Source organism: Oncorhynchus nerka, linkage group LG7, assembly GCF_034236695.1.
Source record: "Oncorhynchus nerka isolate Pitt River linkage group LG7, Oner_Uvic_2.0, whole genome shotgun sequence".
NCBI lineage: Eukaryota > Metazoa > Chordata > Actinopteri > Salmoniformes > Salmonidae > Oncorhynchus > Oncorhynchus nerka.
This window is the reverse complement of record NC_088402.1, coordinates 69,331,943-69,356,511: the sequence shown is the minus strand read 5'-3', so window position 1 is coordinate 69,356,511 and position 24,569 is coordinate 69,331,943. Positions and strand designations below refer to the sequence as shown.

The following is a 24,569-nucleotide window of genomic DNA, read 5'->3' as shown; positions in this document are numbered from 1 at the left end:
GTGTACCTTTAAGATAAGATAAGCAGAGTATGGTGTTTACATGACTATTGCATAATCGGTTTAATATTTATTTGATTTATTTTACCTTTATTTAACCAGGTAGGCTAGTTGAGAACAAGTTCTCATTTGCAACTGCGACCTGGCCAAGATACAGCATAGCAGTGTGAACAGACAACACAGAGTTACACATGGAGTAAACAATTAACAAGTCAATAACACAGTAGGAAAAAAAAGGGGGGGAGTCTATATACATTGTGTGCAAAAGGCATGAGGAGGTAGGCGAATAATTACAATTTTGCAGATTAACACTGGAGTGATAAATGATCAGATGGTCATGTACAGGTAGAGATATTGGTGAGCAGAAAAGTAAATAAATAAAAACAGTATGGGGATGAGGTAGGTAAAAATGGGTGGGCTATTTACCGATAGACTATGTACAGCTGCAGCGATCGGTTAGCTGCTCAGATAGCAGATGTTTGAAGTTTGTGAGGGAGATAAAAGTCTCCAACTTCAGCGATTTTTGCAATTCGTTCCAGTCACAGGCAGCAGAGAACTGGAACGAAAGGCGGCCAAATGAGGTGTTGGCTTTAGGGATGATCAGTGAGATACACCTGCTGGAGCGCCTGCTACGGATGGGTGTTGCCATCGTGAACAGTGAACTGAGATAAAGCAGAGCTTTACCTAGCATGGACTTGTAGATGACCTGGAGCCAGTGGGTCTGGCGACGAATATGTTGCGAGGGCCAGCCGACTAGAGCATACAAGTCGCAGTGGTGGGTGGTATAAGGTGCTTTAGTGACAAAACGGATGGCACTGTGATAGACTGCATCCAGTTTGCTGAGTAGAGTGTTGGAAGCAATTTTGTAGATGACATCGTCGAGGATCGGTAGGATAGTCAGTTTTACTAGGGTAAGTTTGGCGGCGTGAGTGAAGGAGGCTTTGTTGCGGAATAGAAAGCCGACTCTTGATTTGATTTTCGATTGGAGATGTTTGATATGAGTCTGGAAGGAGAGTTTACAGTCTAGCCAGACACCTAGGTACTTATAGATGTCCACATATTCAAGGTCGGAACCATCCAGGGTGGTGATGCTGGTCAGGCGTGCGGGTGCAGGGAGCGATCGGTTGAAAAGCATGCATTTGGTTTTACTAGCGTTTAAGAACAGTTGGAGGCCACGGAAGGAGTGTTGTATGGCATTGAAGCTCGTTTGGAGGTTAGATAGCACAGTGTCCAAGGACGGGCCGGAAGTATATAGAATGGTGTCGTCTGCGTAGAGGTGGATCAGGGAATCGCCCGCAGCAAGAGCAACATCATTGATATATACAGAGAAAAGAGTCGGCCCAAGGATTGAACCCTGTGGCACCCCCATAGAGACTGCCAGAGGACCGGACAGCATGCCGTCCGATTTGACACACTGAACTCTGTCTGCAAAGTAATTGGTGAACCAGGCAAGGCAGTCATCCGAAAAACCGAGGCTACTGAGTCTGCCGATAAGAATATGGTGATTGACAGAGTCGAACGCCTTGGCAAGGTCGATGAAGTCGGCTGCACAGTACTGTCTTTTATCGATGGCGGTTATGATATCGTTTAGTACCTTGAGCGTGGCTGAGGTGCACCCGTGACCGGCTCGGAAACCAGATTGCACAGCGGAGAAGGTACGGTGGGATTCGAGATGGTCAGTGACCTGTTTGTTGACTTGGCTTTCGAAGACCTTAGATAGGCAGGGCAGGATGGATATAGGTCTGTAACAGTTTGGGTCCAGGGTGTCTCCCCCTTTGAAGAGGGGGATGACTGCGGAAGCTTTCCAATCCTTGGGGATCTCAGACGATATGAAAGAGAGGTTGAACAGGCTGGTAATAGGGGTTGCGACAATGGCGGCGGATAGTTTCAGAAATAGAGGGTCCAGATTGTCAAGCCCAGCTGATTTGTACGGGTCCAGGTTTTGCAGCTCTTTCAGAACATCTGCTATCTGGATTTGGGTAAAGGAGAACCTGGAGAGGCTTGGGCGAGTAGCTGCGGGGGGGGCAGAGCTGTTGGCCGAGGTTGGAGTAGCCAGGCGGAAGACATGGCCAGCCGTTGAGAAATGCTTGTTGAAGTTTTCAATAATCATGGATTTATCGGTGGTGACCGTGTTACCTAGCCTCAGTGCAGTGGGCAGCTGGGAGGAGGTGCTCTTGTTCTCCATGGACTTCACAGTGTCCCAGAACTTTTTGGAGTTGTAGCTACAGGATGCAAACTTCTGCCTGAAGAAGCTGGCCTTAGCTTTCCTGACTGACTGCGTGTATTGGTTCCTGACTTCCCTGAACAGTTGCATATCGCGGGGACTATTCGATGCTATTGCAGTCCGCCACAGGATGTTTTTGTGCTGGTTGAGGGCAGTCAGGTCTGGAGTGAACCAAGGGCTATATCTGTTCTTAGTTCTGCATTTTTTGAACGGAGCATGCTTATCTAAAATGGTGAGGAAGTTACTTTTAAAGAATGACCAGGCATCCTCAACTGACGGGATGAGGTCAATGTCCTTCCAGGATACCTGGGCCAGGTCGATTAGAAAGGCCTGCTCACAGAAGTGTTTTAGGGAGCGTTTGACAGTGATGAGGGGTGGTCGTTTGACTGCGGCTCCGTAGCGGATACAGGCAATGAGGCAGTGATCGCTGAGATCCTGGTTGAAGACAGCGGAGGTGTATTTGGAGGGCCAGTTGGTCAGGATGACGTCTATGAGGGTGCCCTTGTTTACAGATTTAGGGTTGTACCTGGTGGGTTCCTTGATGATTTGTGTGAGATTGAGGGCATCTAGCTTAGATTGTAGGACTGCCGGGGTGTTAAGCATATCCCAGTTTAGGTCACCTAACAGAACAAACTCTGAAGCTAGATGGGGGGCGATCAATTCACAAATGGTGTCCAGGGCACAGCTGGGAGCTGAGGGGGGTCGGTAGCAGGCGGCAACAGTGAGAGACTTATTTCTGGAGAGAGTAATTTTCAAAATTAGTAGTTCGAACTGTTTGGGTATGGACCTGGAAAGTATGACATTACTTTGCAGGCTATCTCTGCAGAAGACTGCAACTCCTCCCCCTTTGGCAGTTCTATCTTGACGGAAAATATTATAGTTGGGTATGGAAATCTCTGAATTTTTGGTGGCCTTCCTGAGCCAGGATTCAGACACGGCAAGGACATCAGGGTTAGCAGAGTGTGCTAAAGCAGTGAGTAAAACAAACTTAGGGAGGAGGCTTCTGATGTTGACATGCATGAAACCAAGGCTTTTTCGATCACAGAAGTCAACAAATGAGGGTGCCTGGGGACATGCAGGGCCTGGGTTTACCTCCACATCACCCGTGGAACAGAGGAGGAGTAGTATGAGGGTGCGGCTAAAGGCTATCAAAACTGGTCGCCTAGAGCGTTGGGGACAGAGAATAAAAGGAGCAGATTTCTGGGCATGGTAGAATATATTCAGGGCATAATGCGCAGACAGGGGTATGGTGGGGTGCGGGTACAGCGGAGGTAAGTCCAGGCACCGGGTGATGATGAGAGAGATTGTATCTCTGGACATGCTGGTTGTAATGGGTGAGGTCACCGCATGTGTGGGAGGTGGGACAAAGGAGGTATCAGGGGTATGAAGAGTGGAACTAGGGGCTCCATTGTAAACTAAAACAATGATAACTAACCTGAACAACAGTATACAAGGCATATTGACATTTGAGAGAGACATACAGCGAGGCATACAGTAATCACAGGTGTTGAATTGGGAGAGCTAGCTAAAACAGTAGGTGAGACAACAACAGCTAATCAGCTAGCACAACAACAGCAGGTAAAATGGTGTTGACTAGGCAGGGATGGTCGGATTAACTACACACAGAGCCTGAGTGCGGCTGGGGCCGACAGATAAAACATAAACAAGCAGAATGGAGTACGGTGATTAATGGACAGTCCAGCATGCATCAGCTATGTAGCCAAGTGATCAGTGTCCAGGGGGCAGCGGTGGATGGGGCAGGGAAGCTGGACTGGCGAGTGTTATCCAGGTTTTTTAAAAACTGTCTGGCTGTGCAAAAGGTAAAAGCCGCTAGCAGTGGCTAACAATGACTAAATAGCTTGTAGCTAGTTAGCTGGTTAACTTCTGGAGGTTCTTGAGTGTGTTCTAAAAATAAAAAATAACAGCGATTCCGTATCACATTGGTTGAGGCAGGTTACCGGAAGGTATAAACAAATAAATAAAAAATCGAAAAGAGAGAGAAAGTAAATATGGGTCCAGTGAGTGTTTGGGACGCGGCGATTCAGACGGTTAGCAGGCCTGTGCTACCAAGCTAACAGTTAGTAGGCCGGGGCTAAACAAGGTAGCAGTTAGCGGACCGGGGCTAAACAAGCTAGCAGTTAGCAGGCCGAATTAGCAAGCAAGGAGATGGCAAGGGCTAGAAAGTTAGCCTCTGGGGGACGTCGCGATGGGGTGAGTCTGTTTATTCCTCTTCATGCGGTGACATCGATAGACCGGTCGTGGGTCTGGATATTGTAGCCCAGGAGTATGCTTCGGTGGTAGCACAGGAGCTCTGGCCGGGCTAGCTTCAAGCTAAGTGGGTGGAAACGCTAGCCAGGAGTAATCATCCGGGGTTGCGGTTAGCTAGATAGCTAGTTGTGAAGAATCCAGCTGAAAATGTTCCGTTTGCGGTGGGAATCCGGTGATAAAAAAATAATAGGTCCGTTATGCTCTGGTTAGAGTCGCGTTGTTCGAACTGGCGAGAGCTTTCCGAGCTAAAGGTTAGCTGATGACCGGTTAGCTGAAGACCGCTAGCAATGATTTGCTGACTGATAGCTGGTAGCTAGCTGGCTAGCTTCAGTTGAGGGGTTCCGGATCCAAAGTAGATATAAATACTTTAGAAAAAATAGCTACATTGGGTGAGGCGGGTTGCAGGAGAGTATTTAGAAGTTGAGGTTTAGCAAAATGTTTTAAAAGATATGCGAAGAAAAATATGTAAAAAAACGATGTATACAAGGGACACGACACGACAAGACGTCTGACTGCTACGCCATCTTGGATCAATATCATTTTTATTGGGTAAACTTATTAATTCTAAACCTACTTATTGAGTTACTATCAGTCGATCCTTGTGAAAATGTCAATTCTGAAAACGATTCTGATTTTCCTGTACAACTGCGGTCCTGCTGAAATTCATATCTTTAATAACTTTTTGCTAATACAATCAGACTTTTAAAAAATCTAACATTTAGGTAATGTACTTTTACCTTTGCTGCTATTTCCCATAGAAACACATTGAATTACTCATTTGTACATGGCAAAACAGACAGTCAAAAAATAAATCATAAGTTTCTGACAGGTCTGTCCTAAATCGAATCAAATAGGCTTTGCAAAAATGTGGTAGAATGTTTATTTTGATTGGCGATTTTCTTTTACGTCCCATCAGGTAGCCTGCTTTTAAATGTGTCCATGTAAACAAGATTATTAGGGAAATAGTTATTCTTGAAAGCATGTAGATGTTTTTTTAAAACTATTATATTAAAGGGAAACTTTGCAACTTCATATTTACTATCTGCACCAAACCAATTGTCTACATATGTGAAAAAGGCACGTTTCTATCATCTGTGGTTAAAAAAAGATCAGAAAGTTCCTAAAACAATGCAGGGTAGGATTTAAATGTCAGAAAAACAATGATTTTCAAAACCTGCCATTTGTTTCTAGCCATACGGATGGTATTTCTTTCTTCCCAAATCACTGTGAATCTGTTTGAACATCAGTGCTTTTAAAATGTTAAAACTTTGGATATCAGTTAACTTCTTTACGTTCCATTTTTTTCTTCTGCAATTTAGAAATGTGACATTTTTTTCTTATGTAGACACTGATTTGATGATGGATGGAGATAATGAATATGAGGTTGAAAAGTTTCTGAGTTGCCCTTTTTAATGAGTATCCACAAACCCTAATTACTCACTAAAGTAGCTGTATGGGTACCAAAAAAAGATAAGGGAACTAAAATGTAACATTTTTTATATCAACCCTTAGTTTAGTGTCTGAAATATCTCCATATACTTCCATTCATTTTTTAAAAGCTGGTTCCAGGGACCTTCATACGAGGCTTGTGGGCATCCTAGATCAAAGCGGAGAACACCTTTGTGAGAGTCTCTGGTTTCAATAGTGGTCATAATAGGCCAAACCGTTTTGATGCTACAGATGTTTTCGTGAGAAGACCAATTTTCGGGAAGTGTATGGTCTGACAAACACCACTGTAGCTCTGCCACCTTTCACCGCAGATGCGGAAGGGCGATATTGGCGGATGTGGTGGATTGAGACGCAGCTCATGCAAAAAAAAACACATCTCTATCTAGGTTTGCAAACTGTCTGAAACTTTCCACTAAATTACCTGGAATTTCTCCAGAAATTTTCCATGGGAATTTAAGCCCTGGAATTTTCTTAAATTCGTCAAAAAGTTAGCTTGTAGCAGTGAACTTTTTTTGTGGGTTACGATACACATAAGGAAATCTAGGTATTGTGGCTTATTTTGGTTAAACTATCCCCAATTCAATGGAATTGCAACCCTCTGCATGCACAGTGCATTCTTCCATCACATGTGCAGCTGATTCTCAAGATTTTGCACACTAATGAGATTCTATTGAGCCCACACTACTACACTGTCTGAGCCAAGGACTACATGCTTTCTGGTAAGTTTTGGTTACAATACTGGGTGGGGTGAATGTATTTTATGACACATGATTTGTTGTTAACTAGTAAATAGTAGCCTACAGCAAAGTGTGTTTAAATAATTTACAACTTGTTAACAATTTCTGCTAGTCAGTTTTTGCTACCATGTGGGTTTTTAGCTTGGTTGAGTCTGCTAACTAAGTGTTAATTCACCTGTTTCCATACATGTTTCATTTTAAAACATTTCTCTTATAAAGGAGTTGTTTAATCTAACTTCTTAACTATTCATCTGTACATGGAATTATATATATTTTTTTACTAAGTTTTTATTTTATTTCATCTAATCTTTACTTGGAAAAAGCCACAGGCACTATCTGATGTGTGGAGACATTTCACTGCAGCTAATGTAGAAGGAGAAAAGCTGTGTACATTTGCTAATACTGTGCCAAATCATATGTGAAGAATGCAACAAAGATGCAGAATATTCTGGCCAAGTGCATAAAGTTCCCTCAGCACTCGCAACAAACAAGCTCTGACAAAAGTCCCTCTACTTCTATTCGAGGTGAAAATTATGAATGTGACACCTTATTGATAGCAACAGCTCAGGGTCCTCCTGGAATCAAAGTTTTTTTTGACTCAATGGAGGAATGTAGTCAGAGAGATGCTGATGAATGTCTTGCTTGAGCAGTGTATGCAACTGGTTCACCTCTGATGCTCACAGGCAATGTGTGTTGGAAAAGATTTCTGAATGTTTTTCGCCCAGCATACACCCCTCCAACCAGACATGCTTTATCTACCAAGAGTTCAAGTGAAGGTCAAGCAAATCATAGAGAAAGCAGACTGTATTGCAATCATCTCTGATGGGTGGTCGAATATTCATGGGCAAGGAATAAGTAACTACATCATCTCCACCCCTCAACCAGTATTCTACAAGATCACAGACAAGGGACAACAGACACACCAGTCTCTACATTGCAGATGAGCTGAAGGCAGTCATCAATGACCTTGGACCACATAAGGTATTTGTACTGGTGACAGACAATGCTGTGAAAATGAAGACTGCTTGGTCTAAAGGGGAGTAGTCCTACCCTCACATCACACCCATTGGCTGTGCTGCTCATGCATTGAATCTGATCCTCAAGGACATCATGGCACTGAAAACAATGGATACACTCTACATGAGAGCCAAGGAAATGGTTAGGTATGTGAAGGGTCATCAAGTTATAGCAGCAATCTACCTCACCAAGAAAAGTGAGAAGAATAAGAGCACAACATTGAAGCTGCCCAGCAACACCTGTTGGGTTGTGTTGTCATCATGTTTGACAGTCTCCTTGAGGGGAAGGAGTCTCTCCAAAAAATGGCCATATTACAGTCTGCCCATATGGACAGCCCCATCAAGAGGATCCTCCTGGATAATGTATTTTGGGAGAGGGTGTTAAGCAGCCTGAAACTCCTGAAACCTATAGCAGTAGCCATTGCACGGATTGAGGGAGACAATGCCATCCTGTCTGATGTTCAGACTCTGCTTGCAGTTATAAGAGAAGAAATCTGTACTGCCCTGCCCAGTTCACTGTTGCTCCAAGCAGAGGAAACTGCAGTAATGAAATGCATCAAAAAGCGTCTGGCGAAGTACACTTCCAAGCAAGGGCTTTGGGATGGAGATGCAATATGGGTTTCGTGCCAACATATCTCATCAGCCACCTGGTGGCAGGGACTTTGTTGATCTGAGGCTCTTTCCTCTTTTGCCTCCATCATCCTCCAAATCCCACCAATGTCAGCCGCCTCAGAGCGCAACTGGTCCTTGTTTGGGAACACACACCAAAGCAAGCAACAGTCTGACCAATACTAGGGTTGAGAAATTGGTGGCCATCCGGGCAATTTTGAGGCTTTTTGAGCCTGACAATGAGCCATCCTCAACTAGTTTGAAAGATGAGGCCTCAGAGTCTGATGTTCAAGAGGTGGACATTGAGGAGGTTCAGGAAGAAGACATGGAAGTCTGAGAGGAACACAACCAAAGCTTTAGTTTCTGGACTATAATTTTACAGATGTATGTTGAAAATGTTTTTGGGAGATGCGATGGATCATTGGGGATCATTATTCCCTTATCAGTATTCCCATGTGAAGCGTCAACTCATTTAATTAAAGTTCAGTTCGTAACAAATTTTTTTTTTTTCTACTATTGGAATAATTTGCAGCTATGTCTACTTATGGTAAGGTAAAAGGGTTCTGTCTCCATATGATATAAAAACCTCCAAATGGTAAATGATATCTTAATATTAATTGCATATAATTGCATATATTATCATGGAAAGTTTCCACTTCTGAATATTCCCCAAAATGTGCAACCTATCTTAAACAGATGGATTTAAAAAAATTATATTTCAAGTGTTTAAAGTAAAAAAAAAAAAGATTTTCAAAACCTGCAATGAGAGAGGGTATCCCCCCCCCCCCATATCACTGCAAATCTGTGCTTGAAAATGACTTCCTTTTTAACGCACACAGACACTGGTTTGATTCTGGAGATAATGAATATTAGATTGAAAGGTTGCTGAGTCGCCTTTTTAATCTGACTATCCACAATACTCATTATTGTGTGCATGTAACCCTACTCACTAAAGTAGCTATGTGGGTACTGTTACATCCTCCTGTATGTGAATCTATAGAGACATTCTCTGTTGCAGACACATTTCTAGTGACATGGCCGTGTTCATAACTTTACCAGACTATTAGCTTTTTTTACCTGAGTGGTTAATTAAATGTATTTATAATTTATTTCCCCCCCAAATTCTGTTCTCTCTGTTTTGTTGCTTCAGGTTTTCACTGTCAATCACTTGTTTAATAGAAAAAACAACACTTGCTTAAACCACAGACTACTTTTGAGGCCTGGGGAAAATTATATATATATATATATATATATATATATTTCTTTGAGTAGTTACTCTTTTAATGGAAGTGTATAGCAGCAAGAGACTGTTTCATTAGCAGTGTTTCTGTAACCCTCATGTGATTGCAGAGTTTGCTAAACAAATGGCCACTGGATTCATAGGCTAGTTTGTAGTTGACATTTAATTGAGAGGGTTTTGGGAAAGCCTTTCCGTCTGATTCAGAAGATGGTTATCGTTAGCATTGTCGCTAATGGCTACACATGTAGACATGCATACGCACGACACACAGACGAGCATTCCTGTGCTTTTGCATTTTGTATTATGATGCATTTTATTCATGTCTTATGTTTAACTTGGGAAAATGTTATGCATTTTCTAATAAGTTAATACATTTAGTTGATTTCAATAAAATTTAAATATATTAAAAAAATATTGTTAGTTTTAATGTCTGTATTCTGTCAGCGTTCTCTGCGCAGACTGTTTCCTAAATGTTGTAGTCTGGCCTTATTTGTGGTCTGATGATGTATGGGTAAATTTGATGATTTTAGCACCATTATCCCATAGGCTAAATCTCGTACCTCTTTGAAAAGAGACTTTGTCTACGGTACTTTTTGTGGCTGATGGCCATATTACGTTGGGAGTCATTGTATTGTTTCAGAAGCCATTACCATGCAGAGATCTTGGCTGGCATGGTTGGGCTGTTTGATGTGGTCAGATTGTGAGGCACTCCATGCTTTTCTGAGGCAGTACTGATAAAACCCTTTACCCCTCACCTCCCCAGAGCAGAACAGAGGTTCACTTCGATAGGGAAAGAGCCAGAAGTTTTAGCACTGCCAATGATCTTTGTTTACCCTCAAACTGTAGGCAAGAGTTGTTATCAAAGAGATTTTATGTGATGGTGGAGTTTGAAAATAATCATATCTTTCTGCCAAGTAAGCATAGGCTACTTTGTAGTTAACATTTAATTGAGAAGGTTTTTGGGAAAGAGTTTCCATCTACCAGAAGACTTTCATTAGCATCATTGCTAATGGCTACACAAAGTGGTACACTCGCGCACCACACATACCCAAACGGGGAATTGTCAATGTCTCTTCAGAAAGTTGCAGGAGATACAAATCACTGATGCATTCTGTTCATGTCTTATGATAAACTTGGGCAAATTAATACATTTACATTACATTTAGTTGATTCCCTAAGTGCCAATATGTTTTATAATATTGTTGAATACGATTTTAATGTCTTGTATTCCTTCCGCGTTCTCCGCATTGTGTATTTTATATGGCCCTACATAATAGGCCCCCATTCAGGCAAGTGTTCCCAGCTCATCTGAGTTCTGCCCTAGTAGCTGGTTAGTTCAAAGTGCAGTACAAACTGTCAAGCAGAAAAGTTTCCAACACCATAAACAAACACGTCCAAGTATCTTGGCTATTGCTGGTCTACAGCAATTCCCTGGCTTGTGGTGTGAGTGCACGTGTTGCTGTACAGACGGTGAGCTTTCTCTTGACGGCTCCCATATGAGCAAGGCTTGTGAAATTTTGTGTACATGCTTTGAAAACAGAACTGAAGGTGTATCATTTGTGTTCCCCCAACCACACATTGCAAACAAATAACTTGTTGTGCAGGAAGGCCCCTTGCGCATTGCGTAGGACCACCCAGCTATGAGTGACACGAGGGAGATCATTCAACAAGATAAAAATGGTCTGTTTTTTTTAATGAGTGGAGACCCATGCCATTATTAATTAATAACCTTTGCCTCACTGTCTTTCACTATTTTCCTTGAAGATGCAGGTTACGCCTAAGTATTTAACTGTTAAATCACTACACTCCAGTAGCCTTGCAGCCTGAGTAGTGGATTACTTTGAAAAGGGGGCTAATGGTTTCCACATGAGTGTAATTGCAATGGAACAAAATAAGTGTAGGTATAATTCAGGCCTTTAGAAAAATCGCTGATGTTATAGTTTTGTGATTAGGCCTTGGCCTTAGGGGCTTTGAGATCCCCAGGGGTGGCCAATGTTTGTAACAGGCAAGCCAGGCGGCTTTCTATCACTGATCTGTACACCTTGACACTGTTAGTCTCCAAGCAAGTTGTCAGAAGCCACATGGCTGGTTAATCCTGTGCTAGCATTCAATGCCGACAGAGAAAACGACAAGTTGAAGTACTCCATTGAACTATCCATCGACTTTTTCAAAAGGTTTTCATAGTGTTAATTTTTTTCTAAATAGGTGACTCGATCAATTGTAAAGGCCTTGCACAGTGCATACAACATGGAATTAAAGTTACCAGAGAACAAGGATTACTTCAGATTTGTTTTACTTTTGGCTACTCGATTACACTAGTTTAACTACCATTACCTTAATGTTTTTACTGCTACAATAACATTTGCTCGTAGTGCTCATTAAGCCTTAATGGGCAGTGTTGATGTGCTGCTGTGTAAAGTGTATCCCTGGGGCTTGCAGTGCAGGAATTCACATGCTTTTGTCCTGTGCAGGGTATGATCCCTGGACTTGGAGAGAGCATAGCAGTAGGGAGGGGCTGTGTTTTGTAAAGGACTCTGGTCTGAGCTCTCCCTCTCTGACCGGTTGTCCTCACAAAGAGGCCCAGCGCAAGGGGGGTATCCACTCCTCCCTCCCGCTCTCTCGCTCCCCTCCTTCCTCTCTCCGCAGCTCATGGGTTGAGTGGATCAGGGAGGGATGGGGTGTAAACTGAGTCCACTGGATAGGATTGGTTGAGAGACAACAAGCCCCCCACTGCAGCCTCCTCCCCTTCCTGTTTGTGTCCTAGTCATGCGCACCCCAGACCCCCCACCCCTCATCCTCACCACCGCCACTACTGCACAGAAGAGCTGCTGACTCCTGTGGATCTTCTGTGAATACAGAACACAGGGGTAAGCCCATGGAACAGGACTGAGCATGTTTGGCTTGAAGTGTTCTTCTCCACACTCTCTCCCTTTTCCTTCCACTCCTGTCTCCTCTTCTCTCCTGTTTTTGAATGGTTCTAATTTTCATTTTGGTGTCTGTCTCAGAGGTGTGTAATATGAGGTAGCTTGTTGAAATGTTTTTCTCGCTCTGGGTTTCTGTCTTTGTTTTCCTGTTGTTCTTGTCCTTGGTAGCATCTGTTTGGTTCTGTGCTATTTTTTGGGGCCATTCTGAGGTCTTCTCAGGTCAGATTTGTTTTCTGTCTGTGCTTGTAGTCTGCCAGCTATAGTACGCTTTAAACCAACACCCGCGTTCCTCTCTTAGGAACTCTGTCAGATCAGATGACAGATATTACCCAGTGACGCAGCATGCATTAGAGTGACTTAATGGGGTAGTTAGATATAATTTTTTGTTTGGTTTCCTCTGGCATGATGTATTTGTCTGATTGCTGTATGTGGGGTTCCCTGTATGGAGGTGAAAGCTGACACCACTATGCTTCAGTGACCTTTCTGCCTACACCACAGGCTACAGTTACGCTCATGCTGCGTTCCTGTGTTCACCTTTCATCCCAGGGATGTTATTGACTTAACAAAATGCTGTTGACTATTGAAATGGAGTACCTCTGGAATGCATATGGGAAACCTAAAGGGAACGGATACAATGTGATTGCAAATATTGTGCGAACTAAGGACATCTGACATTTATGCTTATTCTTTGATGCTGTTCGTTAACACAGGAAACCATGAAACCTTAGATGGTGGCTATTGTCTCTATTGCATAATGTGTCTGTAATCTCATCAATCATTTTTAATGCTCAATTGCACTGTTGTAGTGTTAACATTTAGATGAAATTGGGATCCTTAACGTTATGAAATGTCCCCTCCACAAAATTAAAATCACAGTGCAGTTATCACAAACATTGTCCGTGTTATAGCCCAACTTGACAATGGGCTATAAAGGCCTGGGAAAAGTTGTGTAATTTAAATAAAACCAGAGCGGAAAAGGCAAACTTTAGGCTACTTTGGTGAATTTTGCGAAGCATGCAAGACAGATGACCAATGCACACCCAGCCTGCCCCTCTCTCCGTCGCGCTGGCTCGCCTGGTGCCTATTCATTATGCTGATTATGTTACAAAACGTTTCTTAAATGGGTGCAAATGGGACCTTCCTGAATTTGGCCAATAGAAACTCATTTTAGATGAATGATTACACCCCTGCTCTTTCTCTTTGCTAATGATGCAAATGTATGTTGTGTGTAGAATATCCTTGCCTATTCATTTTTGTTTTCACCTTTATTTAACAAGGTAGGCTAGTTGAGAACAAGTTCTCATTTGCAACTGCGACCTGGCCAAGATAAAGCAAAGCCGTGTGACACAGACAACAACACAGAGTTACACATGGAGTAAACAATAATCAAGCTAATAACACAAACCAGTCAATGACAGTAGAAAAAACAGTCTATATACAGTGTGTGCAAAGGCATGAGGAGGTAGGCAATAAATAGGCCATAGGAGCGAATAGTTACAATTTAGCAGATTAACACTGGAGTGATAAATGAGCAGATGATGATGTGCAAGTAGAGATGCTGGTGTGCAAAAGAGCAGAAATGTAAATCCAATAAAAACAATATGGGGATGAGGTAGGTAGATTGGGTGGGCTATTTACAGATGGACTATGTACAGCTGCAGCGATCGGTTTGTTGCTCAGATAGTTGGTGAGGGAAATAAGTCTCCAACTTCAGCGATTTTTGCAATTCGTTCCAGTCACTGGCAGCAGAGAACTGGAAGGAAAGGTGGCCAAATGAGGTGTTTGCTTTAGGGATGATCAGTGAGCTATACCTGCTGGAACTTGTGCTACGGGTGTGTGTTATCGTGAACTGAGATAAGGCGGAGTTTACCTAGCATAGACTTACAGATGACCTGGAGCCAGTGGGTCTGGTGACGAATATGTAGCGAGGGCCAGCCGACTAGAGCATACAGGTCGCAGTGGTGGGAGATATAAGGTGATTTGGTAACAAAGCAGATGGAGCTGTGATAGACTGCATCCAGTTTGCCGAGCAGAGTGGTGGAAGCTATTTTGTAGATGACATCGCCGAAGTCGAGGATCGGTGGGATAGTCAGTTTTACTAGGGTTTGGCGGTGTGCGTGAAGGAGGCTTTGTTGTGAAATAGAAAGCCGATTCTAGATTTGATTTTGGATTGGAGATGTTTAATATGAGTCTGGATGGAGAGTTTACAGTCTAGCCAGACACCTAGATATTTGTAGTTGTCCACATATTCTAGGATAGAACCCTCCAGGGTGGTGATGCTAGTCGGGTGGGCGGGTGCGGGCGGGCAGCGATCGGTTGAAAAGCATGCATTTGGTTTTTACAAGCGTTTAAGAGCAGTTGGAGGCGGAAGGAGTGTTGTATGGCATTGAAGCTCGTTTGAAGGTTAGTTAGCGCATTAATGCTAGGTCCTACTCTACTGAAGTTGCGATACATTGCAAGCTAAGAAATTGTGAGATTAAGCATTACATTGCAAGATACAGCTTTTGATTGCCAATCGAAGGCCTAGTACACAGCTCTGTCTGTCTAGCTGGGGGCCTATACTGTGCCTCTCTTTCTCTCTTATGAAAGATACAAGTGTTTGATTAGCTGCCGTACTTCAGAGAACAGTCTCCTCCGTTCCAAAAATACTGAATCTTAGGTGTCGATTCCTAGCGGAAACTAATCTTTACACTCAGAAATGTGAGTCGACGTGCAAAGTTGAGGAATCAATTATTTTAGTCGACTCACCGCCACTACGTCGTTATCTTTTGGAAAAATAGCAGAGGAAAGGCAAGCAACAGCAACAAAGTTCTGTATGGCAGTTTAATGAGAAGGAAATGTAAACTTTGCGACGTGGAATTGAGGTAGGCCTACAATAATGGTAGTTGAGTTGCAATGCTTAACCATCTGAAAGGGACACATGAGACCCAAGCACAGAAAGTCCGTGGCACCTTAATTGGGGAGAATGGGCTTATGGTAATGGCTGGAGCAGAATAAGTGAAATGGTGTCAAACACATGTTTGATGCAGGGGCGTAGACAGAATTCTTTGGGGGGATAGGTCTAGAAAAATTTGAATAGGCATTTTTTTCCTACTTGTTTATTACATTTATTTTGCGATGTGCACCGTATATTATTTCGTAATCCAATCGTTTTATACTAGTGCATAGTACTTGGAAAATATCATCAGGGCAGCTATAGTGCATAGTACATGGAAAATATCATCAGGGCAGCGATCAAGTACACTCATTATGGAGGAAAAGTCACTCGTTCCCATGTTCATTTTGTGACTCAACTGCTGAATAAAAACAGTGAATTCAACATCCTCAATTGATATTGCACAATGATCGCATATGGTCTTCAGCTGCTCTTTAAGGCCGCAGGTTTGGGATTCTTTGGAAAAGGAGACGCTTGCATGATCCCATATGTGTCTTCTTGAAATCTTGAGTTTAACGCAGTAATCTGTCTGTCTAGAATATTGTTCCAAAGTTGCCTCAGGTCACTGTCACTCTTGATGCTGGATGTTTTCCCTAATGAAGTTGTGACTACACTGACTACAGACAGTTTTCGCTGCCGTGATGCGCTCACATCCCAATTACTATTATCATGCTTAATCATCATCTCTTCAGTTAGCTTGAACTTTATCAAAGTCTCCCCCGAGTTATCTCTGATTGTAGAAAAGCTGCTTTTAAGGATTTCAATTAAACCAATACAGTCCGTCACAGATAATGTATAGCTTTGTAATCCCTTCGTAGCAAAATCACTAGTGTCAAACAATTTACTAAACGTGACTAACAGGAATAAAAACATATTATTCTGGCTTTGTTGTAAGAGGGCATCGGCTTCTAGTTTGGTTTGTCCACAAGCCTCTGAAAAATCTTACAAGAACCTCGAAAAGCACTACTCACAGACCCTGATTTTGAACTCCAAAGTACATCTGTGGATCTTTCTAGTTCGATACAAGTTCTATCTGGATGCAACTCTTTCTGTGCTTCTATGAATAGAGCATGTCAGTGGGATCCACTCATAAATGTGTGTAGCTGGTTTACGGTGTCAAAAAAAGTACTGACATGTCCCGACACTTTTGCCGCGGTGCACAGAACCAAATTCAAACGGTGGGAGTTGCAATGCACATATTCCTTTTGCTTTAGTAGGACATGTTCCCTGACATGACTGAAGCGCCATCAAAACCCACACACATAGTGGGATCCAACTCCAGGGGTTGAAACACTTCAAGTATTTTCAGAGAAATTCCTTGTGCAGACAAATCAGCTGTTTCCATAAACCCAACAGCTCTTTCTTTAATCATTCCAGCATGAATGTATCGGATGCACACAGCAATAAGTTCTCGTTTAGATTGTTCTTTATATTCATCTGCTAGTATGGCAAAATACGCAGAAGGTGCAGAATGAACTTCATATTTTATCCTGCACAGTAACAATGATGCTGCATACTCCAGCAACTCATTCTGAAATTTGGGGCTCATAAGTGTGGCATTGCGAGGTAGCTCATTAAGCCTATTTTGTTTTTCTTTTGTATTTTTTAAATTTTGCCCAGTTTTCTCCCCAATTTTGTGGTATCCAATTGTTTTTAGTAGCTACTATCTTGTCTCATCGCTACAACTCCCGTACGGGCTTGGGAGAGACGAAGGTTGAAAGTCATGCGTCCTCCGATACACAACCCAACCAAGCCGCATTGCTTCTTAACACAGCGCGCATCCAACCCGGAAGCCAGCCGCACCAATGTGTCGGAGGAAACACTGTGCACATGGCAACCTTGGTTAGCGCGCACTGCGCCTGGCCCGACACAGGAGTCGCTGGTGCGCGATGAGACAAGGACATCCCTACCGGCCAACCCCTCCCTAACCCGGGCGACGCTAGGCCAATTGTGCGTCGCCCCACGGACCTCACGGTCGCGTCCGGTTACGACAGAGCCTGGGCGCGAACCCAGAGACTCTGATCTATTTTGTATTTCTGAGTCATACTTTGAGATGAAATTGAAGATTTCTAAAAAGTTACCTTTTGTTGATTGCCTCTTCGGTTTCTCTATGCCCTCTGAGTAGAATATCCTGCTCTGCATACATTAGAACAATATCTATGACCACTTTAACATGTGCACTGTTTCTTTCTATAAAATCCATGTTTGCATCACCATGTATTTGGTTTAACAGTCCCACGACTTCTAGGCTCATGGGTCGCCTTGTAGGATTCAAATTTTGCAAGGGCACTAGCATGTCATTTACTATTCTCGTGTTTGCAGCAAGCATTTCTTGTGAGTTTCCAGTTTTTAAATCCATCTCGTACAAATCTGAATTTGACATTTGCCCCAGGAAAGTGACTGCAAAACTTACAATAAATTGCATCTTTTGCTTTACTATACTCAATCCACACAAACTGGTCATACCACCTCGAAGAGAAGCAGCGTGATTTATCATACTTGAAGGGAACTTTGCTAGCTTTGGTTGACAGGCTGGTTCATCAACGGCAGACATCTGTCAGTGGACCTACTGCAGGTTCACCCCCGCCCGCAGCATCAAGAACGAGAGGAGACGGTGGGGTAGGCAAGCATGCCTGGCTCAACGTGGCATTTGTGGTTGTGATGGCTTTTGCGGTTGTTTCTATCCTGGTGCCACCTGTTAATGTCTCATTCTGGAAGATATCGGTAGATTGAGCCAAATTATTTTCTGGCACACACTTTTTCCTCCGGTTGTCTTTTTTCTAAACACCCAGCGGTCAACATTTGGTTTGCCATTGCTAGAACTACTAATTTACCTTAGCTGGTGAGTCAATTTGAGTAAGCTAGCATGGTAGAGCTTGCTAGCTTATGCGCTACAAAGTTTATCCACGTGACGTTCAGGTAAACCACCGTATGAGTTTATTTTAAATGTAACCAATAGTCGGAAGCCAACTTAATCGTCGCGGACTATTACATTATATTAAAATGACCCATAAAAAATAAATCTCACATGCATTTATTTTAAAGATTTAATAAAATAAATACAAATGTATATTGAATAATAATAACTTTTTTGGGGGTAGGCCTGAGATCAAACACCCAGGCCTACCTGTGGCTACGCCGCTCGTTTGATGCCATTCGCTCTGTTCCTGCTGTTTTACTATGAGCCTTCCTCCCCTCAGCCTCCACTGGGCCCAAGCCATTGCAGGCAGCAGCGCAGCTGCATTGCGAATTTCTGGAGTTCTAGGATTGATTTTTTTTGCATTTTAATGGACAAAGTGTCTTAAAGATTGTCAAAATGTCATAGCCCTAGTTGTAGTCGTCAATTCATACTGACTAACAAAAGTGAATTGACTGACTGGTCTAAGATCTGAGGGACTTGCTTCTTTGAGAGTGGTAGGCATGCATATTAGGGACTGGTCAGCTGTTTGTTTACCTTCCCGCAATTGGTAATAACCCTCTTTCGGCAACCGCCCGACAATAGGTGATAAAGTGAAAATCTGAGGCCCTACCCTCCCCTGCAAATATAAAGAAAATGCGTTGTACAGTCAGATAGCAGAGCAAATATTTTTGGGGGGATAGGACTATCTTTGTGCTTAGAATTTCTGACATTTTGGGAGGCTACTTGTTCGCTAGAGAACACATTATCACATGTTATAATACCTTTAAAACGATAACCTGCACTCCAGATTGCCAAATCAGCCAATAGATTGTATGGGCATACTTGTCTAGAACACTTCCATCAGTCTATATCGTCATGACAGAGTATGTGCCGTCAGATTAATACCCTTAATACTGCGAAGCAGTTTTCCCCTCTCGGCTCCCTGCCAGCAGGTTCTTGGCCTTTGCAAGTTTCCATAGCAAACTCAGCAACTCAGTTTTGAGCTAAACACATGATCTCTACCAGGTTCGAAATTGTGAGAATGTAACTCCTAAGTTGATAGTGCAGTGTGTTTCAGGGATTTTACAGCTAGCTACCAACGTCACATGCTGATATTGACTTTGGTTTTATTGTATGTAGCTATGTTTTCTAACTAGCTAGCCAGCCTGTACAGAGGTAGCATTGAGTTTTGTACCAAACAAATTTATTTAACCCCCTTTCTGTATTTTAAAGGAGTAGTTCATTATTTTACTACATGATGTTAGACTACTTTCAGGGTGAGGAACATCTATGGGCCGGGAGAAATTGTAATCCATGATTCGGGTTTCTTAAAAAATTCACTACAAACTTCAGCTAACTCTAGGCACCGCTACCTAAAAGGAAATGGTAATGATAGGAGCATGTGAACACGTATTTATTTTTTGATTCAAAATGCAGAAATCACTCCATTTCCTGGTTACAAAAGTTCTAATAGTTTGCCTAATTTCAGTTTGTGACAAAAAAAGCAGGTATAGTGCGGAGAATCATTGTACTGTCTAAACCGTTGTGAAATATGCTTTCCATAACCAAAAATATTTAGTTTATTCAGCGGTTTAAAACTGGTGTAAAAGACGCAAAAACTAAACTTAAGAACGGGAAGCATAGAAATAGTGCACGTAACAGATCTATAACACTAATGTCTATGTGAATTTGGTCAGGTCGACATATTGAAGCTTTAAAATGGCCAAATCACCTTTAAGTAACATCAAACCAAATATGAAATTGATTTCCAGTGATTGTGGTCACAGGTGATATCAGGCCCCCACCACTGCCATTTTAGATTTTTAGCTGCAGATTGTAGTGGCGGTTTAAAGAACCAATCTATGGAGCAGAATTTCTTCTTTCTCAAAGCCTACTTTCAGGGTGAGGAACCATCTAACATGTTGTAAAATAGTAAACTACTCCTTTAATTTCCCTTAGCCAGGAATTGAAATCCTTCAATGGATCTGCACTCATAACTCTGTCCTTTGTGCCAGCTGGACCTGGTCAGCTTTAGGAGACGTAGGCTACAGCAGTAGTGTAATGGTGGTGCAGTAGTAGTAGTGGATGATGTGATGGCAGGCTGTAGCACACTCCCCCATTGCAGTACCAGCCAAGAGCCAACAAAACTGTGCCTTTTTCTCCTGTGCACTGCTGCTGCATTAACACAGACAATCCGTCGTTTCCCTGAGTAAGGGTGGGAGGGAGAAACGAACTAAGCCAACACCAAATAAGAGTGAGGTAATGATTTTCGGAACTGCCTCTCTCCCGCTCTCTCTCATTATTTTCCCCATATGGGCTTGGTTGTTGTTTTTCCTCCCTCACGTAGGTTTCATGTGGGAGCGACTCATGCCTGGCTGAGGAATACAGAGAAACATCCAGCTCTTCTCTGGACTGGAGGGACAATGGAGCTGTTTGCTGCTGTGCCCATTCTGTCCATAAGGCCTTGTTGTGTACACTTCTGTTGGATAGAGGTGGTGTACCAGATTTGTACCAGATTTTGCAATCAGATATTCACTGTTCAAACAGATGTTTTACTGTGACCTGATTTAGGATTTTTAAAATTATGATTGGTCAATCTGATTTGAATTCCTCTGTGATAATTCAGTGATAGAGAATGATTTGTCTCCATGGCAGACAGCAGTGGTTGGATCCACCAGTGTGTATGTGTAGTCTGGGCTTGGCTGTGTGGAGCAGAGTAGCTTTCCCTGCAGGTACCTCCCACACTGTACAGTAATGAACTCTGACTCTTGCTGTGTGTGAGGTCTTTTTCTGCTGTCCTAGACAAGTGTGGTAAGTGCAGCAAGTGGGTCTTGAATTAGTGGCATCTATGTGCTTTCCCCACTTGCCCTCTTCCACGTTTTGCTATAAATCTCCTCCCCTGACTTCAGCTGTGGGCTGCATTTGCGCTGGCATAATTGTCTACTCACCCACTCGCTCGCTCACTCACTCACGCTCTTCCTCGCTGTCAGTTTCTGGAACAGCCTGTAGATTTGTTTTTTTTCTTAAACGGATGTAGCAGGCAGCGATGGATGAGTCATTTTCTTTGTTGCGTGTAAACCTTTTTTCCACATCTCTTTTTTTTATCATTAATTGATGCCAGGGTTGCGTGGTGAAATAGATTTTTTTTCTGTTCTTTTTGTAATGGTGGAGATGTGTGGAGGGAGATTCAGGGCCGGCTGAATCCCTGAGCAGATGGAGTGGTGGTGTGTCGGTCTGCTGAAGATGTGGGTTTGGACACGTGACTCCAGGAAGGGTTAATATTAGGTGAACTCTACAAAGTGAGTGGAAAGCAAAGTGCTCCAAGCCAATTACAGACCTACTGCAAATCATCTATTTTCTAAGAATTAAAAAAATATTTAAATAGGGTTTATTAGAAATATTTTCATAGTTTCTTATACTCATGATGGTTAATATGTCTACCCCTTTAACACTAGAACCACTAAAGCAGTCATTCTGACTGCTCATGATTATGAAATATTTTCTCTGCCATTTTTAAAGTCATGACCCCCTCTCCTTGACTTTTCCTAAATATTTCAACACGCTGCTGTTTAAATGTTAATATCACAAACAGAACTGGAGTTATAAGTTTTAGGAGGGTATGTCATTTTAAAAAAAGAAGGTTTTCCCTCATTGCCCCGCTTCCCGACAGTAGGGCCGATCTGCACCTTCTCCCAAGTTGCCTCAACTGAACCTAAACTATACCGTCACTAATTTAATTTATGTATCTCAACAGATGAAATGAATTAAGTATGATGGGTGAGTTGATGAGCGAGGGGAAGTGAACAATACATAGTTATGTAATCACCAATTGTGAATAAAGAACATGGCGGGCCGTTCTGCTTTTGAATTTTCGAATTATAATCTCAAAATGGTATGTACCCTATCTCAGTCCACCAAATCCAAGCCGTTTTAACAGTCTACTCTGGCCTACTTGGGAGTACACAGTGAGAGCGTGCACAATTTACCATGTCAAGAAGACCAAGACGAATGGATGCACATGCTAGGTTAGCGCTGCTACAAGATCTGAAGGAAAACTACTTGGATAGTGGGAAAGAAATTAATCATGACATCTCTGATTATTCTTCTGATTCTGGGCTTCAGCCTGAAGAACAAAAAAGCCAGAACGGTGCACACTGAACAGGGGCCCGCTCCACCACCCAAATGAAACGGTGAGAGGGGAAGGGACGGCACCATTTGGATAGAACAAGCCGGTGACAATGTTACGGGACAATTATCAGCACAAAATGTCAGGCCCTACACCTCTTAAGCAAAAAACATCAGCAACGCACTCACCAGCTTTCATTGTTTATGTGAGATGGACAATGCTACCGCACATCAGGGACAACTGTGGCTGAAACACTGCCTGGGATCTGTCTGTTGATGAGCTGGAAGCATTCATTTCAATCCTGTATGTATGTGGAGCATTCGGTGGAAAGAGTGTGTATACGGAGAGCTTCTGATCAGATGTATTGGATACCTTTCTTTGGAGAAACCATGTCACGGGATTGCATCAGAGATCACGTGTTAGCTTCATTTTTGATGACTAAGAAACGTGACCATGACGCCAGGAAACAGACATTCACTGTGGTGTCCTACATATAAATAATTGACTATTGGTGACTGCTGTCATATCCCCACTATTTTTTATTATGCCATTTATTTATTTTGTGCTGAATTTCCGAGCCAGAAAGAAAATGTAGCTCCAGTAAAATGGGTATTTAAAAAAAAAAAAGTTTTGAATGGTTTGAGCTACAGACGAGCGGTTTTCTGTATTGTGAAGGTGCAACCACAGGCACAAAGCCATACTCTGTTTGTTTCTATGGCAGAGGCTGTGGTATGCCTAATCAGACTTGCCTGTGCTAATGGTTTTCAGACAAAGTAAAAAATGGCACACGTTTAAAATCTGTGAAATGTTCAAATGTATTATCTGAGCGGCGCTAGTGCTCCCAAGTAGGGATGTTAACCTCTTGATTCTAGCCATCCCGGATCCGGGATCGTGAATACAGCCTCAAGCTCATTACCATAACGCAACGTTAACTATTCATGAAAATCGCAAATGAAATGAAATAAATATATTTGCTCTCAAGCTTAGCCTTTTGTTAACAACACTGTCATCTCAGATTTTCAAAATATGCTTTCGAACCATAGCTAAACAAGCATTTGTGTGAGAGTATTGATAGCCTAGCATAGCATTTAGCCTAGCATTCAGCATGCAACATTTTCACAAAAACAAGAAAAGCATTCAAATAAAATCATTTACCTTTGAAGAACTTCAGATGTTTTCAATGAGGAGACTCTCAGTTAGATAGCAAATGTTCAGTTTTTCCCAAAATATTATTTGTGTAGGACAAATCGCTCCGTTTTGTTCATCACGTTTGGCTACGAAAAAAACCTGTATCCAGGAGTGTAATTCTCTCCGCATGCTCATTAGCATAACGCAACGTTAACTATTCATGAAAATCGCAAATGAAATGAAATCAATATATTAGCTCTCAAGCTTAGCCTTTTGTTAACAACACTGTCATCTCAGATTTTCTAAATATGCTTTTGAACCATAGCTAAACAAGCATTTGTGTAACAGTATTGATAGCCTAGCATAGCATTAAGCCTGGCATTCAGCATGCAACATTTTCACAAAAACAAGAAAAGCATTCAAATAAAATAATTTACCTTTGAAGAACTTCAGATGTTTTCAATGAGGAGACTCTCAGTTAGATAGCAAATGTTCAGTTTTTCCAAAAATATTATTTGTGTAGACAAATCGCTCCGTTTTCTTCACCACGTTTGGGTAAGAAAAAACCCGAAAATTAAGTCATTACAACGCTAACTTTTTTCCAAATTAACTCTATAATATCGACAGAAACATGGCAAACGTTGTTTAGAATCAATCCTCAAGGTGTTTTTCACATATCTATCGATGATAAATCATTCGTGGCAGTTTAGTTTCTCCTCTGAAGAAATGGAACGCGCATGGACCTAGAGATTACGCAATAATTTTGACGCAGGACACCGGGCGGACACCTGGTAAATGTAGTCTCTTATGGTCAATCTTCCAATGATATGCCTACAAATACGTCACATTGCTGCAGACACCTTGGGGAAACGGCAGAAAGTGCAGGCTCATTCCTGGCGCATTCACAGCCATATAAGGAGACTTTGGAACACAGCGCCTTCAGAATCTGGGGCATTTCCTGTATGAAATTTCATCTTGGTTTCGCCTATAGCATTAGTTCTGGGGCACTTCCAAAGC

General features: G+C 42.4%; 1 protein-coding gene across 3 annotated transcripts in view; it reads left to right on the top strand.

Annotated features, from left to right (window-relative positions):
* The window catches only part of LOC115132270 (vitamin D3 receptor A), a 101,691-nt gene that overhangs the window by 1,367 nt on the left and 75,755 nt on the right, over window positions 1-24,569 (top strand). Inside the window, exon 1 of one of the 3 annotated variants that reach the window (XM_029664729.2) lies at window positions 12,313-12,407. The exons of the other annotated variants lie outside the window; for them this stretch is intronic. The gene's annotated coding sequence lies outside the window, so the exon portion shown is untranslated. Of the gene's footprint in view, window positions 1-12,312; window positions 12,408-24,569 lie in introns of those variants that run through there. 3 annotated transcript variants of the gene reach the window in all.